The 17,906-nt window shown below is 38.8% G+C and overlaps 1 pseudogene; it reads right to left on the reverse strand.

Moving 5' to 3' along the window:
- Window positions 1-12,121: 12,121 nt before the first annotated feature.
- On the reverse strand, window positions 12,122-12,544 carry LOC139005317 (ubiquitin-conjugating enzyme E2 D3 pseudogene; annotated as a pseudogene).
- Between the last annotated feature and the right edge of the window lie 5,362 nt (window positions 12,545-17,906).

A 17,906-nucleotide genomic window follows, 5' to 3' on the forward strand; every position in this document is an offset into this window, starting at 1 on the left:
TTTTAAAGTGTCAAAGAAGGAAATCATTATCAGGTCCTTCTTGTAATTATAATCATTTAGGTCTTTGCAAGTTTTACGTTGCACTGACAAAGAAGATCATAGTCTGCTACTACCTGAAAATTCTGGTATTGTTTTTAAAAAATCTTATTTTCTTAACATTTTGTTTTTTAAAATACAGAATTAAGAAAATTTTTCCCTGGCTTGATGGCTCAATTTTGCCCTGGCTGGGTGGCTCAGTTGGTTGGAGCATCATCCATGGCACTAAAAGATGTGTGATCAATTCCTGGTCAGGGCAGATACCTAGGTTGCAGGTTGGTCCCTGGTCAGGACATGGGGGATGTCGGGGAGGCAATCGATCGATGTTTTCCTCTCTCTCTCTCTCTCTCTCTCTCTCCCCCGCCTTCCCTCTCTCTGTAAAATCAATAAACATATCCTTGGGTCAGGAAAAAAAAAAGAAAATTTTTTTTAATTTTTGAAAGAGAGAGAGAGAGAGATTCATTATTCCATCCATTTATCCCTATGCATTCATTGGTTGCTTCTTGTATTTGCCCTGACGGGGATCGAATCTGCAGCCTTGGCATATCGGATGACATTCCAACCAACTGAGCTACCTGGCCAGGGCAGAATTTAAAAAAATTTTAAAGTTTTTTTTTTTTTTTTTTTTTTTTTTTAGAAATATGGTTTTGTAAAGCTTCATGACTATTTAGGCATTTTCATTGTTGTGACAAGCTGTGGTATCCCAGGAATTATGCTGTCCCTGGTTTGTACTTTGGTAACTCATTCTGGTAAGTAAACTGCTATCATTTCTAACACCTGTGAGCAGTTCACCAAGCTGCATATTTTAATTTTGATATATTTTTAAAAGTTATAGCACCTGGACTTTTTTCTTTCAATTTAACAAGAATGTGATTTTTTATTGTACAATTTGATAAAACTATTTCAGCATCGCTAAGTTTTTGTCTTCTGGGACATAATGTACTATAAATTTGAAACAATAGCTCATATAATTAGATGTACACAAGTCATGTAAAATGTAAAAGGAAGTTTTTAAAACTATGCTTTCTTTTGGGTTTGGACTGAAATTGTACAAATTCAGCCTCTAGTTTACATCTAACATAGCCACAAGACCCTAGATTGTAGCAATTTTCTTTAAATACAACTTATCATCTTTCAGTCAGATTTGTTTTGTTTTGGTTTGGTTTGTAGAAATCAGTCTCATTCCATAAAATACAAGTAAAGTAGAGGGTTGTTGTAAAGATTAAAGTAAGATAATGGGATAGCACTATCATGAAAATGCAAGAGCTCCGAGTCATAGAATATTGAGCGACAGCTTAATTTGGGTTTGAAGATATTTTAGCTCAGGCTGTCAAAATGGAGAACAGTAGACTGAGAGACTTAACCAACAGAAATGTATTTCTCACAATTCTGGAGTCTTTTTTCTTTTCTTTTTTTTTTAAAATATATTTTTATTTGTTTAGAGAGGAAGGGAGAGGGAGAGAGAGATAGAAACATCAATGATGACAGAGAATCATTGATTGGTTGCCTCCTGCATGACCCCTACTGGGGATCGAGCCCACAACCAGGCATATGCCATTGACTGGAATCGAACCTGGGACCCTTCAGTCCGCAGGTTGATGCTTTATCCACTGAGCCAAACAAGCTAGGGCGATTCTGAAGTTTTAAAGTCCAAGATCAGGGTGACAGCAGATAAAATTCATTGTGATGATCTTCTTCCTGGTTTGCAAATGGCCAGCCATCTTCTCTCTGTGTTCTCCTATGTCAGGGAAAGAACAAGCTCTGACCTCATTCTCTTCCTATAGGGACACTAATGCCATCATGGGAGCCTGACTCTGATGACCACATCTAAATCTAATTTCCCCCCAAATACCACCATACTGGAAGTTAGGACTTCAACGTATGAATTTGGGGCCATAACAATATTCACTTCACTTATTGTGGGTTTTTTTACAAATTAAAAGTTTGGTTTGTAGCAAGTCTATTAGCACCATTTTTCCAACAGTGTACGCTCACTTTGTGTCTATGTGTAACATTTTTGTAATTCTAACATTTCTAATTTTTTTCATTATTATTGTATTTGATATGGTGATCTGTGGTCATTGATCTTTGATATTACTATTGTAATTGTTTTGAGGTGCCACAAAGCCACCCATATGTTATGGTACATTCAATTGATAAACGTTGTGTGTATTCTTACTGCTCTACTGACCCTATTGCCCCAATTCTCTCCCGCTCCTTGGGCATTACTAGTCACTGAGACACAAAACATTAAAGTTAGGCTAATAATATCCTTATAGTGGCCTGTTAAGTTTTTGTGTGAAGGAAAGAGTCACACATTTCTCATTTTAAATAAAAATGTAGAAATAATTAAGCTTAGTGAGAAAAACATGTTGCAAGCTGAAACTGGCCAAAAGGTAGACCTCTTGCACCAGTTTGCTATGTTGTGAATGTAAAGAAAAATTTCCTTTTTTTAAAAAAGAAAATTTTCTTAAAAGAAATTAAAAGTGCTACTCCAGTGAACATATGAATGATTAAAAAAGCAAAACTGTCTTGTTGCTAATGGGGAGAAAGTTTTGGTGGTCTTGCCAAAGCCCAAAGTAAAGACCTAATTCTCTCTTCAATTTTATAAAGGCCAGATTGAGTAGAAGGGAGAGGAAGAGACAGAGAGCGATAAATATCAATGTGTGAGAAACACATCAATTGGTTGTCTCCCACACGTGCCCTGCCACCAATTGATGTGCAGGTAATCAAACCTGGGGAATCAAACCTGGGACCCTTCAGTCGTGGGCTGACCCTCTATCCACTGAGCCAAACTAGCTAGGAAATAAACTTCATTTTTTATTTAAGAAATTACCACAGTTCCCCAATCTTTAGCAAACACCACCCTGATCATTCAACAACCCTCAACATTGAGGCAAAACCCTGCACCAGCAAAGAATATATGACTCACTGAAAGCTCAAGTGATGGTAGCATTTTTTAATGATAAAAAAATTTTTAATTAAAGTATGTATATTGTGTGAGGAAGCATGGGACTTAGTTGGCTGAAGGCAACTGTCCCTGCCTTGACATTACTAAGTAAGTCTAAGCTCCCAGGTGGAATTACTGGAATCTTTATGTTTAGTCTTTAGACGTCCTTGCTTAAAGGACACTACAGATGCATGTGTCTTCTCAAGGATGCTTACCCTACTGATAGTATCTAATAGTTAATTTTAATTCAAGCTGTTGTTACAATAAAAGCCTAAGGAGGCAGGCAAACGGGGCTGTTTGGTTTCTCTAGCCAGGCAGTCCCTTAGCCCTTTCTTTCATAGAAACTTTTGTCAGAATAATCATTTAGCTGTAGCTCAGGGTCTGCTGGTCAGTCCTAGCAAGAAGTACCCCATGTGAGGAGGAATGCAATGAGATGTGGTGGAAACCTCGATAAAGAAAGTAACTGCGCAGTAAGTTATTGGAGCCTGCTGGGGATTTCTAAGTTCGAGGGGATTGTTTCTCGGCTAAGAAATTTACTATCTCTGTTATGCTTCTTAAGAATGTGAGTATATTTTCCATGGGAAAAATAAGCCTGTTTCTGAAAGTAAGGGAGAAAAAAAGTTTATCCTGTATTTGCCTAGGAAGCAAAGGTTTTATATATATTATTAAAATGGTTATATTATGTTAATCAGGAACTTGATTACTTAAAAGCCCATCTTCTTAATCATAAGAATTGAAGTTTTACTATAGTTTATGTGATGTTTAATAATAAATTTTTAATACTGTTTTATAATATATAATCTTTTAGTCTAATGTATTTGACTACCTTCAGAGAGTTTGAATTTCAAGAAACTTTTTCTTGACCTAGAATTGGCTTTAGGTCATTCCAATGGGCCCTGAAGTGTCTCAAGGATTTGCTTTCTCTCCTTATGAAGGAAAAGTTTATACTTAAGATGTATGGGAAGCTCTGTCAAATAAGGAAATAACAATTATATTATATTTATATATACATATTAAATAGATTCTAATATTCTTTCACTCTTAATTGTTATTAGTTATAATATTGTGGAATATTGTGTTTTACAGGACAATATTCCATGTCATTTGCATTATAATCAAATCAATAACCATGTCATTTTAAATTTCTTCTCATTTAGACACAGTCACTGTTTTGTCATGATGCATTTGAAAAAAAATATTACGTCTTCTGAGGGATCCATAGGAAAGGACTCTGACATATTCAGATTATCCTCTTCAAGCTGGATAACTGTATAGGGTATCTGCAGTTATAGAAATACTGGCGGGAAAAAACAGGAAAAACAGAATTTGATTTTAGGACTAAATGAACTAAAACTAATTATAGTTTTTGTAATTATTGTTCTCATAGTAATGTGTTTGCATAAATCCAATAAGAATCTGATTTCTTCATAACAGGACATAAGTCAGTTTCCAATTGTGGTTTTATTAACCAAAACTTTACTGGAATGTCATGTCTGAGAGAGACATGCCAGGATTCTGGATGTCACCAGAAAGCTCTAAGGCAAGCATGTCAAACTCACAGCCTGTGGGCTGCATGCCTCATTTATTTGGCCCATGTTAACCTTTGAGTTTGACATGCTTGCTCAAAGGAATGAAGACTGACTTTGAAGCTGATAAACCCTTTGAATAAATAGCCTGGTACCTTGCTTGGTCACATGGCTCATGGCAGTCTTTTCAAGTAAAGAATGAAGGTTGCTTTCCTGAGAGATAGCATGAAAGGAACCTCAGACACCTGTGGGGATCTCAACTTAGGAACACACCCCAACTATGTAGGGACTGCAGGCAAAGCCTGATGACAACTGTGTGGCATGGCTTCTTTGTCCTAGGAGTAAACTTTCTTATGAGATTCCAGCAAAGCATATATATATTTTTTAAATAGCCTATGTAGCCGAAACTGGTTTGGCTCAGTGGATAGAGCGTCGGCCTGCGGACTGAAAGGTCCCAGGTTCGATTCTGGTCAAGGGCATGTACCTGGGTTGCGGGCACATCCCCGGTGGCTGATCGATGTTCCTCTCTCATCGATGTTTCTAACTCCCTATCCCTCTCCCTTCCTCTCTGTAAAAAATCAATAAAATTAAAAAAAAAAAGAAAGAAAAATTATTTTAAAAAAATAAAATGAAATAGCCTATGTAATCAACTGTTATTCTTGTTATATTTATGCAAGTGATCAGGCCAAATTGTAACTAAACTTAATACAGTAAATAAGTTAATTTTAATTTAACTCTTTAATAAAAATAAGGGTAATTTTAGGGAGAAAAATCATGTTTCAACAGGAAATTATTAGAACTGAAATAGTTTTACATATTTTTTTTCCTTCTACCAGTCCATTTGTCATAATTCTTACTGTACTAACTTTTGCCTAATAATACTAAATTTTGTAACACAGTTTGTGTCCACCTAGGGAACCCTACTCACACCTAGGGAATACCACTTCTAGGCACAATTGTCACCTCATTCCATGTCCAGGCCTCATCGTCTCTCTGACAGAGAGCAAGAATCTCTTGGCTCTGCAGTTTCAGAAGAGACCCTGCATCCCCTTTCCCTGAAAGAATCAGAGCCAGAATCTTTGAGGAGGGTGTAGTAGGCAATTAAACAGACATAAGCAGAGCAAGGACAATGGGCCAACTGAAGGAGTAATAGGTGGAACCTTGAAACTTCACTCCACTCCAACTGCTCTGAAGCTGGCAATGGAGGAGCCTGTGTAGAACTGACCTTTAATTCTAACTAATTAAAAATAATTTATAGTTTTAGTATAATAGAAGGCATAGAGTTAAAGGAAAAAGAAAGTAAATTAACAAACTGAAAGAAAGGGACTAGGTAAGTTGCAGAGGGTCTGTGAAGAATTAGAGTTGAGGAAATAAAAAAGATGAGAAGGAATATAAAGAAAATGTTATAACAGGAAGAAAGGATATTAGAGTAGGAATACTTAAGAATAATTGTGAAAGTTGTAAGCATGTTTGCTGGGGTCCAGCCCCAGCAGGTCCAGGGGTTCCCAAAGGTGTGGACAGAGTAGGCGAGAAAGGAATGACACAGAGGCAGTGTTCAGGTGATCATCATAGCCAGATTCCTCTTTTTATTGCCATCTAACATCTGTATATATACTATTTGGTCCCAATCCTATCCATTCTATACAAAAGGCCAAGGGGCTTCCCATCTCCACTCAAAGGTTACTCTATTGTTCCACTAAGCTACAAGGGAGTAACTGAAGGAGGTCACTCCAAGCAAAGATCAAAGCGACCAACCACCCCTCTGACACTCAAAGGGTTTACCGATAAAAAATCCTTACCTGGGGAAACAACCTTTCTTTTCCTAGCCAGGTTCCTTCCACTATTGTCCTCTTACATCTGCATTTATCCTATTTGATCTTACTTCCATCCATTCCATTCCAAAGGCTAGGGCATTTCTCATCTCCATTTCAAGGTTACTTGAAACATCCCTGCAGAGACTGCCTCAAGCAGCCAGGGTGGATTGGCTTCCAGCAAATGTTTGTAAAAGTTATAGAAGGGTTATAAAGAGAAATCTTAAAAGGAAATTATAGGTATACTGGATAATAAATCTAATTAGATAAATGAATCTAAAGTAAATTAATATAGAATTTCCAGTCTATAAAAGGGAAAGCTTTCTTTATAAAGGAATTTGCTGCTATAGGACAAGGTTGATAGACATCAACCAATTTATCTAATCAGAGGGGGAAACATAGGAGGGAGTTATAACCTGATAGATAGAGCACCTGAATTAATCTAAAAAAGTAATCATATTATTTTAAATCTTAGAACACATATACTTATGTGAATAGGGGGTTACGTTTTTCTTAAAGTTTCCTTTTCAAGGCCTATGTGTGAAGCGATTGAGGAAGTAACTCAGCTGTGAATCCAGCAAGCAGAACTGACAAGCCGGGTCAGACCAACCCACCAGGAATCAAAACATCGTCTCAGCAACATCATCTCACTGCCTGATGACTAATTACATAGCTGACGTCTTCGGAACCCCAGGCCTGCTGGTAGCTACATTCTTCACCCTAGCCCCTTCCCTTTTATAATCCTATCTCCTACACCTTGCTAGAAGGCAGGATTTAATGCTTGTGAGCACCCTGTCTTCTTGATTGGTATGCTAATTCAACTAAAATAGACTGAATTGCCTGCCTGTTAAACTACCAGGCAACTAAAAGTTAATCATGACCACTTCTTGTAAGTACTAACATACTCTATAAAGGATTGAGTCCATAAGAAGGTGAGATAGCAAAATTGTCATACTTTTTGATTGTGTGAATTTCTAATAATGTCATCAACCCCAAACCAGTACTTGCCATAATTAAGAAAATGGATAAGATTCAATGACTTTTGAATGCCCAATAGAAAAGATAACCCCAAGTATTATAGTATCATTGTATTATGATGCATTAATGAGCTTTTATCTAATTTAAAAATTTAGAATTATTATTTGACTTCTCAGTGGCATGCTTTCTAAGGTAGAATGCACTGGCCAAATAAATTAAGTATCTGGCCTCTTGATTTAATTTAAGAAAGTCCATACCTGAGAGACAAATATTTTGTAATGTGATACAAAATATGGTCTTTAAAAGAACTGAAGAACAGATTCTAGATTATGCGCAATTGTTAATCCCTGCAGACAGTCAGCTTTTTGCACTCTAAACATGCCTTAGTGAACAGCTGCCTGTTCCTCACTTCTGTCAAGAAAAAATTATCCTTAACTTGATCTGGGAAAGAATGTTGTGTATCATAGGATTTACACCCTCCTTCTGGGAAGAAATGTGTCCCTAAAAATGTGTAAGGTTTTAATAAATGTATATGAGGTTAAGAATTTCTGGAAAGTTAGTTGTCCAAACTCAACTGAATTTGAGCTTAGAGTATTCACCTTTAACCAGATAGTCTTTACTTTTTATATCTACTTTACTCTCATAATGATTATTTAACCTAATTTTCCAAAACAGAGAGAATCTTAGAATTGGTTGGCTAGAGGCCTTTATCTTGAAGCAAGATTATAATGAAGTTTTGATGGTCTGTTTAACTTCTTTCAATTTAAGGCCAATCTTGCCTGACCATGAGACCTCTAGATTTCCCCAATCTTATTTATAGCAACCGGCTTATTTTTTTTAAAGACATCCTTTATATGTCACTTCTTTGACATTATTATCTACCTAAGCAGAACATACCAGGAACACATAAATCATACTTCAAGCCATTCTCTCAACCTGAGGTTTTAGTGCAAGCATTCTATGCCATATACATGGAATCTATTCACTCAAAAAAGTTCTGTATTTTTCTCCCCACTGGTCTTTCTTTCTTCATGCTTTTATCTGAATTTTTCTACTGCACTTTCACTTGTTAATATTTCTTCCGTAAATTGGAGCTCAAATGCCACCTATTATGTATCTCTAGTCCCTTCAGTCATAATTCAGCCTTTTTCTTCTCAAAATATATTAATTCACTCAGATATTTAACGATAGTCGTGTACTGCATAATGATGTTTTAGTTAATGATGGACCACATATATGAGAGTGCTCCTATACTATCTAATAAAAGAGAAACATGGTAATTAGCCATACAGCCGCTACCCTTCCCATTGGCTAATCACTGACATATGCAAATTAACTGCCAACCAAGATGGCGGCCAGCAGCCAGGCAGCTGACGTGAACAGGGAGGCTTGCTTGCTTCAGTGACGGAGGAAGCCAGGTTCCCCGCCTGCCTTGCCGGACTCTCAGCTGCACTCTAAGCAACATTGTAACAAATATAGAAGCTAAACAAATCCCCAGGCTTCAGCCCGCAACATTGTTTCAAATATAGAAGGTAAACAAAGGCCAGAACCTGCTTTCAGCAGCGGAGGTCTCATAGCTGGAGCCGAGCCTCAGAGCTAAAGCTGGCCCAGAATAAAAAAAAAAAAAAAAAAAAAAAAGGACAGGTTGGGAACTTCAGTCATCTACCAGCCTGAAAATGGCCCTCAGCCCCTCACCAAGACTGTCCAGGCACCCCAGTGGGGACCCCCACCCTGAAGGGTGTGTGACCAGATGCAAACAGCCATCATCCCCTCATCCAGGCTGGCCAGGAACCCCAGTGGGGACCCCCACCCTGATCCAGAACACCCTTCAGGGAAAACCAGCCGGCCCCCACCCATGCACCAGGCCTCTATCCTATATAGTAAAAGGGTAATATGCATCCCAGCACTGGGATCAGCGTGACAGGGGGCAGCACCCAAACCCCCTGATCGCCCTGCGGCTCTGTGTGTGACAGGGGGCGGGGCCACAACCTCCCTATCTGCCCTGCTCTGTTCGTGACAGGGGAAGGCACCCCAACCCCCTGATCAGCCCTGCTCTGTGTCTGATATGGGGGAGCTCCCCAAACCCCTGATCAGCCCTGTGGCTCTGTGTGTGACAGGGTGCGGCGCCCCAACCCCCTGATCAGCCCTGCTCTGTGTATGCAGGGGATGGTGTCCCAAAGCCCCCCCCCCCCCCCCCGCCAAGGGCCCTGCTCTGTGTGTGACGGGGTAGAGCCATAACCTCCCCATCAGCCCTGCCCTGAGTGTGACAGTGGCGGTGCCCCAACCCCCTGATCAACCCTGCTCTGTGTGTGACAGGGGGCGGTGCCCCAACCCCCTATTGGCCCTTCTCTGTGAGTGACACGGGGGAGCTCCTCAACCCCCTGATCGGCCCTACTCTGTGCATGACAGGGAGGAGCTCCCTAACCCCCTGATCGCCCTGCGGCTCTGTGTGCGACAGGCTGCGGCACCCCAACCCTCCCCCATCGGCCCTGCCCTGAGTGTGACAGGGTATGGAGTCCCAACCCCCCTTATGGGCACTGCTCTGTGCATGACAGGGGGCAGCACCGCAACCCCCTGATCAGCCCTGCTCTGTGCGTGACAGAGGGTGGCATCTCAACCTCCCAATCCGCCCTGCTCTGTGCATGACAGGGGGCAACGCCCCAACTCCCCAATCGGCCTTGCTCTGAGCCCAACCAGGGGCTGCACCTAGGGATTGGGCCTGCCCTCTGCCACCTGGGAGCAGGCCTAAGCCAGCAGGCCACTATCTCCTGAGGGGTCCCAGACTGTGAGAGGGCACAGGATGGGCTAAGGGACCCCCTCTCCCCCACTCCCCCCCCCCCCCAGTGCACAAATTTTTGTGCACCGGGCCTCTAATGAAATTATAATAGAGCTGAAAAATCCTATCACCTAGTGACATTCTAGCCATTGCAATATCATAACATAATGTTGGTGTAAAAACAACAAAAACCTACTGTGCTGCCAGCCATATAAAAGTATATGAAATTTCATAGTAAAGAGTTTACCAGACACTTTTACAGACATAAACAAGCTCCATAAAACATTTGAAAATATGGACTCCAGCACCAAAAGTTTCTCATTAATAGACAGGACTGTTCTTGGTGCATTATCTGCTTACAAACAAATCTACAATTAAAAAAAAAAAAAAAAAAAAAAAAAGAAAAGAAAAGAAACAAACCTAACAAAACTGCATGGACATATTTCTGAAAAGAGTGACAACTCCTCAAGATAAGCCTCAGGCAGGTCCTTACAGGGGTCCTTAAACTACGGCCCAAGGGCCACATGCAAATACAAATATTGTATTTGTTCCCGTTTTGTTTTTTTACTTCAAAATAAGATAGATATGTGCAGTATGCATAGGAATTTGTTCATAGTTTTTTTTTAAACTATAGTCCGGCCCTCCAACGGTCTGAGGGACTGTGAACTGGCCCCCTGTTTAAAAATTTTGAGGACCCCTGCTTAGGAGGTATTCCAGAAGAAGGCATCGATGTAATTGGAGATGACAGCTCCATGCATGTTATTGCCCCTGAAGATCCTCCAACGGGATAAGATGTGGAAATGGAAGACAGTAAAAATGATGAGTTTGGCCCTGCATACGCCTAAACTAAGGTGTATGTTTGTGTCTTAGTTTTTAATAAAGAAGTATAAAAGGTAAAATAAATAGATGATAGATAGATAGAGAACTAAACAATAGATAAATAGAAAAAGGTTAAAGTGTAAAAATGTAAAGAAAAATATTTTGTACAGCTGTATTTGTGTTTTAACTAAATGTTCTTGTAAGAGTCAAACGTTTCAAAATATTAAAACATTTATAAAATGAAAAAGGTATGGTAAACTAACATTAATTTATTATTGAAGAAAGATTTTTAAAAATAAATGTAGTGCTGCCTAATCACAGCATGTTTATAAAGTCTACAGTTGTGGATAGCAATGTTCTATGCCTTCACACTTGGCACTCACTCACTGACTTACCCACGGCAGATTCCAATCCTGCAGGCTCCATTCATAGTAGGTGCCCTGTATCATTTATTATCTTTTATACTGTATTCTTACTGTACTCTTTCTATGTTTATATATGTTTAGATACACAAATACCATAGTGTTACAACTTCCTATAGTATAAAGTACAGTAATATGCTGTACAGATTTGTAGCGTAGGAGCAATAGGCTATATACTCTAGAGCCTAAGTGTGCAGCTACACAATCTAGGTTTGTGTAAGAGTACTCTGTGATGTCTGCACAATGATGAAATAGCCTAACAACCATTTCTCAGAACATATTCCTGTCATGAAGTGGCTCATGACTGCAATGTTCATTGAAGACCTAATATATATCATACAATATTCTAAGCACTAAGGATACAATTCATGTCTTTACAGAGCTCATATTCTAGTGAGGACAATAAATAACAAAAAAGTACACAAAATAGTAAATAATACAATTTTGGAATCTAAAAAGTCCTAAGATAAAAATGAAACAAAGTCTTTTCAATAAATGGTGTTGGGAAAATTGGACAGGTACATACACAAAAAAACTAGATGACCAACTTATACCATACAAAAGAATAAACTCAAAGTGGATAAAAGACTTATTAAATATAAGTAGAAAAACTATAAAGTCCTAGAAGAAACTATAGACAGTAGAATCTCAGACTTCTCTCCGAGCAATATTTCTGCCCATATATTTCCAAGGGCAAGGAAAAAATGAACAAATGAAACCACATCACACTAAAAAGCTTTTTTAAAACAGTAATTTAAAGTTATTCCAGCTATAATGCAGGTTATTCTGACTTTAAGGTAGCATCACATGACACACTTCTGAGTCCATTCCTGAGATATTTTATCTCTGTCTGTTTTATAGATCTGTGCAAGTGGGGGTCATCTGGGTTTGGATCACATAGCAGTGAACAAACGGATAAAGGAACTTTAGAAATAGTTAATGCAGGAGACCACTGTGATCTTAGAATATCGAAACAAATGCTGCCATTACTGTTAGCATTTGGATGATAAATTCTTGATATAAATGCAACCTTAGGTGGTTTGTAGGGGTAGCCTGTAGGAAAATGAATTGTCAAGAAGAATACATTGCTTTAATATGGGCTATCCTTAGGTCCCATGATTGTGGCTTGCCAATGAAACATCTTCCCCACCTGGACCTGCAGAACATTGTGTGGGAGGGTCACGGGCCAAATCACTAAGTTCCTTATTAATCTGTTTCAGTGCCATCGTCTGTGCTTTGCATCTCGCTCCTCACTCTCTCAGTGTGTGCTCAAAGGTCCAGCCAAAACTCCTGATTATCCCAGCGGCAGGGAAGGATTGACTCTTCGTCTCACACTGGCTCTCCCAGACCCAGATGCTTGGTATTAAAGGGGATCTCGGGATAACCTGGAAGCTGGCTTACAGGAGCTGTCCAAACAAAAAAGCTTTTGTACAACAAAGTAAACCAACAACAAAATAAAAAGGAAGCCTGCTGTATGAGAGGACATATTTGCCAAAGATACATCTGGTAAGGAGTTAATTTCCAAATTATATAAAGAACTCACACACCTCAACACTAGGAAGACAAACAATCCAATTATAAATGGGCAAAGGACCTGAATAGAGTTTCCGAAAGAGGACATATAGACATATGAAAAAAATGCTCTTCACCCAGCATCAGAGAGATGCAAATTAAAACCGTAATGAGATCATCTTACACTTGCCAGAATGGCTACCATCAATAAGTCAACAAACAAGTGCTGGCAATGATGTGGAGAAAAGGGAACACCAGTGCACTGTTGGTGGGAATGTAGACTGGTGCAGCCACTTCTGGGAATATATCTTAAGAAAGCTGAAACACCAATTTGAAGGAATATATGCACCCCTATGTTCATAGCAGTGTGATTTACAATAGCTAAGGTCTGGAAACAGCCTAAGTGTCCATCAGCAAGTGAGTGGATAGAAAACAAAACAAAACTGTGGTACATTTACGCAACGTAGTACTACAAGGCCATAAAAAAAGAAGGAAGTCTTACATTTTGTGACAGCATGGATAGACCTGGAGATTATTATGCTAAATAAAATAGCCAGTTAGGGGAAGACAAATACCATATGATCTCACTTATTTGTGAAATCTAATGAACAAAATAAACTGATGGGCAAAAAAGAAACAGAGGCATGGGTACATGGAACATACTGCCAGTTGTCAGAGGGCAGACGGGAGAGAGAGACTGATGAAAGAAGGTGAAGGGATTAGCCGAAGAACATATATGCATAACCCACAGACACAGACAAGAAGGAAGGGGGTCTGGCACTGGGTGGAGATGGGCAAACGGGGGTGGGGGGTGGAGGGGGGAACGGGAACATCTGTAATAGTGTCAACAATAAAGTTAAAAAATGCAACAAAGTAGAGAAAACAGAGTTCAGGGGTGAGGTAGATGAGAATGTTTTTTGTAGGACTTGATGAACAACTAGAAAGGTGATATTTGAATAGTGAGCTGAAGAAAGTAAGGAAATCTGTAATTGAATTGGACTTTTGGGGCAGATAATCCAGGCTCAGATTAGGGCAAGAGTATAGGCCTTTTGGTAGAAATGAGCTTGACAAGTTCCAGGTAATTCAGCTTTTACCTATTTATTATATACTATTCTTGATAAAGAAATCAGCCACTATAATAACAAAATGTCGCAAATCCTTCAGTGGGAAACATAAATCAATATCTTTAAGAAAGTGATAATGTTTTACTCAACAGACACTGTGGCAGCTTTGAAAATATGTAAATAGTATTCTTTAAGGAAGACATTTTGAGGCTTATGTTTTATTTTATGTCTGCAATACCAGCCTTTTCTAAAACTAATGGATCTCCCCCACCTTCTGAATATCATAATTTTTTAACATGGTCTAACAGTTATAACTTTAGTGGTAACATTTTATAAAAGAAAATTTATAATTAGGTGATGAAGAGACAGAGGTATGAGTGCTCTCTTCATTTTCTTCCTATATGAAGATTTTAATAAATTACAGAATACCATTTACAATTTTAAGTCCATTCACCTTATTTTTTGCACCACCTTGTATTATAGTTAGTTATGGAAGTATGTCTCTCTATGGAGTCATAAACTTCCTGAGATCAGGGGCTATGTCTCATTTATCTTGGTAGCTGCTTCCCTATTATACACTATCTTGCAGAAGAGTTATTCTCAATACCTACTGGTTGAAAAATGAAATCTATATATATAAAAGCCAAGCAACTAGAACAACTGGTAACTATGACCCCACCCATGCACAAATTCATGCACTGGGGCTTTAGTACCTATATGTGCCTTGTATAAGGAAAGGCTTTGCAACATTATAGATTCTAAATTTACTTCCTTTTAAAAAAAAGATAATTAGTAGTAAGTAGTTTTATAAAGGCTGTATTCTTTATTACTGTTGACTCAGAATCTAGCAATCTTGGCCTATAGTTGGCTAACAAATACCTTTTGAATATTGAGCAAAACTTCTCCAACAATTCAGCCAAATAAATATTGGTATTCAAAGCAATCAACTCAGGAATCCATATGCTTTTTCTAAGGATACAACCCTTGCTCAAAAAATTCTTGAAAGAAAACCTGACTTCTGAATAAGATTACAGATTTCACAACAAAGTCATATCGGCTTCTTTATAGACATATTTGGTCATTGACCATTGAGAGTCACTAACTCTAAATTCCAAAAAAATAAATGATTATCTTCTATGGCAGAATTACTATAATAAAGTAATAGCTGAGGAAGTGTTCAGACTTAAATTGAAACGTGTTTATTTGATGTTAAATTCAGATTTTAGAAGCAATTATCAATGCATTAATGAGGAAATCAGCTCCTCTGTAATGCATAAATGTTGTCAATCGAAAAGTTTCAACAAAATTGCTAAACCTCCAGATTTTATTGAATAATGTAACTGTTTTAAAGTGTGTATTATTAGCACAGTTTCTAATAATCTTTCTGACCTTTACTAACTCAAGATGCATTTCCCTTTATTTGAGGAGTATCACAAGACATTTCCTTCTCTCCTCTAGAATTACAGAGCCTTGTCTACTAACCATAGGGTGATGCTTGGGAAAGCCCTCCGGTTGTACTCATGTACAAATATTAAAAGTCTGTAATGTTGATGAATTATAGAACTAGGGTGTGATGGTGGCTCATGCATATTTATCTCCTTTCTGAAATACGGCTCTTAATCATGGCAACATGTTGGCTTTTTTTCTTGTTCCAATTCTGCATCTGTGGCCTTTGTTTCTACCATAAAAAAAAATCTAAGCTCTAATAGTCATGTTATCAACATGCAATATATTCTAAAGTATATGTGAGATTCCACTGTCTATAGTATCTCAAGGGTCATTGTCAATTCTCAGTCATCAAATTTATGTGTAACAACTGAGTATGCCCACAATTGTTGCCTTTTCCATCCACCAGATATTTTTTAATCAGATAACAAATCAGGGTGAGTTTAGTCAAGGGACTCATTTCCCTCCCGCAGTGACTGCATTAGCTGTTGCAACTGGAGCTAAACTCATGTACTTTGGGTCACATTTTCCTTGATCCAGTTCTGTTCCTGCCGCTGGCAATATCCTCAGCTGTGATTATTATAACTACCCCCAGGTGACAGAACTTAGCATTTCATTTGAGGGGGAGGGGGGAGCGGCAGTGAAAAGGGATAGAAGGCTTAGTATTGGTGTAATGTTTATGACATTTGCAAGTACCATACAGCTAAAAGAACAAACATCATTGAATCCTGCCTGCCTGGGATAAAGGCCATCACTCAGGCAACAGTGAATTAACAATTCCTTTTTCTCCCCCAGTTGTTTGAGTCACATTGGGAAAAAAGAAAACAAAAACAAAAAAATGATTGCAGTTACTTCAAATTTTTTTGCAACCTCAGTTCTGTTGAATGCTATGTTGGTGTTCTTTTCACGATTCCCTTTGTACCCTATTCCTTTCCAGATCAAGGAGAAATCAATCTTTAAAAACAGTTTTTCAAGATTGACATTTATTCTGTAATTCAAAACAAAAAAAAAATCATTAAAAAAAATCTGACACATTATATAAGAAGAAAAAGTCTAAATTCTCTAAAAACATAAGTTATTTGTTTTCTGAGTGGGCAACCCAATATAAGTTCACATACATGCACAGAATCAGTCTGTAAATAATGTAAATAAAGAGTCTTACAGTTTAAAGTAAAAAATGTCCTCACGTGTCAGGCAGGCTGCATCTTCTGAGCACAGCACGTCTGCATTACAGTGTGTGCTGAGTTCTAACGGTGCTTCAGACAAGGGCTCAACGGCACAGGTTTGCTCTTCATTGTATTACTTTAGCAGGACCCTTCCCTCCTTTACATAAATCCACCATCCTTTTCTGGATAGTATTTTTGGGAAATGTTGAACTTCTTTACAAGCTTTAAATGACTGAAATATGCTGTTAGATCTGTCAGAAAAAGGAGTTGTGAAGCAGTAACGAAACACCTGTGCGGAATTGTGCTCCAGCCCTTACGTCCTAAAGACACATTAACAACTCGAATTTAATTCAAAATTCTAAACCAGCTTAATGTGGAGGCTCATTATTTGCCATGACAGACAGGATTTCAGAAAATGTTTGCTTTTGTTTGTGTGGAATCCACCCACCTACCTCGCAGGCCCCGAGGATGCTAGAGCCCTTTCCTGTTTATGTCTGTGTGATCGCATTTACAATTTGACCTCTGCAAACGAGCTATCAAATGTTCCCAAGCCACGCTGGGGACAGCTTAGTGAAAAATGAGGACTTGGCATCTTAGTTACAGGTCAATTTGAGAACAAGAGCCAAGGGGTGAAATCAGTGAGGCTTTTCTCCATCTTTTGATACATTTTGACCCTCTGCTGAGTGCCCTCAAGGTCAAAAGCCAGCAGAGCAGCAGCAGCCTCGCCAACACTATGCTGACACTTAAGCAAGCCTCGGGGTGGGGGCTGGGGGCTGAAGGAAATTCCTTCTGCCACTAAACTTTTCAGAGCTTTTAGACAAAAAGAGAAGTCCAAAATATGACACTTTGCCTCAGCTCTGCTTAATTCTGTAGTATATTTCCCTCTGAGAGTTATGTTTGCTATAAACACCACAATGGTTTCATACATGCAAGTTGTGTCCTTTTAATGACTCACAGGCTACGTTTTCTTTACCTTGTGAGTATAAGCAACATTGTGTCTAGTGTAGACTAAACAGGTGAATTTCTTAAATACTTGTTGTTCCATTTTATAAGAAAACTGAATATTTGGAAGCTAAAAGGTCTTTAATTCTACATTGGGGTTGGTTTGGGTCTTAGACTACAGCACATGTGTATAACTGGTTTACACAACAGCCTGAATTATGGGCAGTAGGAAGGTGGTGGTATAAACATGAGGCATTTTATTTTCCCACTCACAGCTGCTCAAAATCCTGTAACAGATTAAATGCCAATGCTCTTACAATCGTCTAAAATGACTGTATCATCTCCAGTCTCCCCTCCTCACCCAGGCTACCTGTCTGCTCTCCTCTCCCATGGCTGACCTCCTTGCTCTCCATTCAAGATGACAGTCATGCTTCTTCTACAGGACTTGGCTCAGCTGT

This window comes from Myotis yumanensis, unplaced genomic scaffold (assembly GCF_028538775.1).
Source record: "Myotis yumanensis isolate MYYU_CA2020_CCGP unplaced genomic scaffold, mMyoYum1.0.hap1 SCAF_3, whole genome shotgun sequence".
In the NCBI taxonomy this organism is placed as follows: domain Eukaryota; kingdom Metazoa; phylum Chordata; class Mammalia; order Chiroptera; family Vespertilionidae; genus Myotis; species Myotis yumanensis.